Below are 2,500 nucleotides of genomic sequence, written 5' to 3' on the forward strand. Positions count from 1 at the left end.
ACGTCGCTCCAGACTCTCTGCGGCGGCGTCTTCGTTTGGACGCTCGTCTCGGCGGCGGCGTCTTCGTTTGGACGCTCGTCTCGGCGGCGGCGTCTTCGTTTGGACGCCGCTCGTTTCAGACTCAGACGTTTGGATGTTTTTAGAAAACGCAGAGTTTGATTCTCGTGTGAAACACAAAATGGCGTCCGGGTCACGTGTTCGGCTCCCAGGGTTCCCACGCTCATGGAAATCCTGGAAAAGTCCTGGAATGTTTGTGTGTTTCCCTCCGCTCCAGTGTTTCTGTTTTGTTCTCATGAGTCGGTTCTGTTTCTCTGTGAACGTGTTTAGTTGAAACAGACGACAGGATTTAAATGTTTAAAACTATAATCCCAAACATAAAGTGAGAGGAAAGATTTAATGTTCCAGATTTACTTTAAACTCTCATCTGTTCTACACATGTTGGTGCTGGAAAGTCCTGGAAAATTCACTTTAGTCATGGAAAAGTGAACAGAGCGCGGAACCATGAGCTCCTTTATCCAAGTTTTACTTCTTCAGACGCAGCTGCAGTTTGTCCCTCCTCTGTGTCCACGAGCCGCTGCCATGAGGCTCCGAGAGGCTCCGAGAGGCTGCGAGCCGCTGTGAGCCGCTGTGAGCCGCTGTGAGCCGCTGTGAGCCGCTGGTTGGAGGGCGCACGCTGAACCCACTGCACCACAGAGACCAGGGTCGGGGCTTTTCGGGGGGGGCATGTTTGAATCATCTAGTGATCTCCTTATGGGCAGCAGGATGAGCCTGTACGAGGCTCCGCCCACAAGCCCACGTCTCAAATCCAGTCCAGTTGATTTCAACAGAACAACTGAGCCTTTGTTTTATGTTTGTTTGTTTGTTTGTTACTTTACAAACAAAAAGTGTTAAAACACAAGAAATAAACGACCAAACAAATCCACCTGAACAGAGAGGATCAAACAACTCACACAGTGTTAAAAACCACACTCCCACAGTCTGTACGAGGCTCCGCCCACACACTCCCACAGAGTCTGTACGAGGCTCCGCCCACACACTCCCACAGAGTCTGTACGAGGCTCCGCCCACACACTCCCACAGAGTCTGTACGAGGCTCCGCCCACACACTCCCACAGAGTCTGTACGAGGCTCCGCCCACACACTCCCACAGTCTGTACGAGGCTCCGCCCACACACTCCCACAGTCTGTACGAGGCTCCGCCCACACACTCCCACAGTCTGTACGAGGCTCCGCCCACACACTCCCACAGTCTGTACGAGGCTCCGCCCACACACTCCCACAGTACAGTTTCATTAGTGCAATGCTCTGAGGTGGGAGGGACTTAGCACAGAGAGCAGGAGTCCCGATCGGTCGGGTCGGGTCCGGGTCGGGTCGGGTCTGGTCCGGGTCCGGGTCCGGGTCTGGTCCGGGTCTGGGTCCGGTCCGGGTCTGGTCCGGTCCGGGTCGGGTCCGGATCCGGTCCGGATCCGGTCCGGGTCGGGTCCGGGTCCGGGTCTGGTCCGGGTCTGGTCCGGGTCCGGGTCTGGTCCGGGTCCGGGTCTGGTCTGGGTCGGGTCCGGGTCTGGTCCGGGTCCGGGTCTGGTCTGGGTCTGGTTCGGGTCTGGTCCGGGTCCGGGTCGGGTCCGGATCCGGTCCGGGTCTGGTCCGGGTCCGGGTCTGGTCCGGGTCCGGGTTCGGGTCTGGTCCAGGTCCGGGTCGGGTCGGATCCGGTCCGGGTCTGGTCCGGGTCCGGGTCGGGTCGGTCTGGTCCGGGTCTGGTCTGGTCCGGGTCTGGTCTGGTCCGGGTCTGGGGGTCCGGGTCTGGTTTGGGTCCGGTCTGGTCTGGGTCGGGTCTGCGGTCGGGTCTGTCCGGGTCTGGTCCGGTCCGGATCCGGTCCGGGTCGGGTCCGGGTCTGGTCGGGTCTGGTCCGGGTCTGTCGGGTCCGGTCGGGTCCGGGTCGGGTCCGGGTCGGTCTGGTTCCGGGTCTGGTCCGGGTCCATCTGGTTTGGGTCCGGGTCTGGTCTGGGTCGGTCCGGGTCTGGTCGGGTCTGGTCTCTGGTCCGGGTCCATCTGGTCCGGGTCTGGTCGGGTCGGGTCCGGGTCTGGTCCGGGTCTGGTCCGGGTCGGGTCCGGATCCGGTCCGGTCGGGTCGGATCCGGTCCGGGTCTGGTCCGGGTCGGGTCCGGGTCGGGTCGGGTCTGGTCGGGTCTGGTCCGGGTCTGGTCCGGGTCGGGGGTCCGGGTCTGGTCTGGGTCTGGTCCGGTCTGGTCCGGGTCCAGGTCTGGTTTGGTCCGGGTCGGGTCGGGTCTGGTCCGGTCTGGTCCGGGTCCAGGTCTGGTTCGGTCCGGGTCTGGTCTGGGTCGGGTCGGTTCCCGTCCGGATCCGGTCCGGGTCTGGTTGGGTCTGGTTTTTTTTTCAGATTTTAATTTGTTCATATTTTTGTTTTGTTTTTTGAAGTGAAAAGTATTAAACTGTTGAAAAAGTCACACTGTTCTGAGAGTTTCTGTGTAAAAACTCGAA

General features: G+C 60.0%; 1 protein-coding gene across 1 annotated transcript in view; it reads left to right on the plus strand.

Moving 5' to 3' along the window:
- rnf150b (ring finger protein 150b) overlaps window positions 1-1,349 on the plus strand; it is an 11,624-nt gene extending 10,275 nt beyond the window's left edge. The window contains exon 6 of the mRNA XM_055156080.1: window positions 1-1,349. This exon is cut by the window's left edge and continues 291 nt beyond it. The gene's annotated coding sequence lies outside the window, so the exon portion shown is untranslated.
- The last annotated feature ends 1,151 nt before the right edge of the window (window positions 1,350-2,500 follow it).

This window comes from Boleophthalmus pectinirostris, unplaced genomic scaffold (genome assembly GCF_026225935.1).
Source record: "Boleophthalmus pectinirostris isolate CB_2022bp ecotype Guang Dong unplaced genomic scaffold, ASM2622593v1 HiC_scaffold_20, whole genome shotgun sequence".
Taxonomy (NCBI): domain Eukaryota; kingdom Metazoa; phylum Chordata; class Actinopteri; order Gobiiformes; family Gobiidae; genus Boleophthalmus; species Boleophthalmus pectinirostris.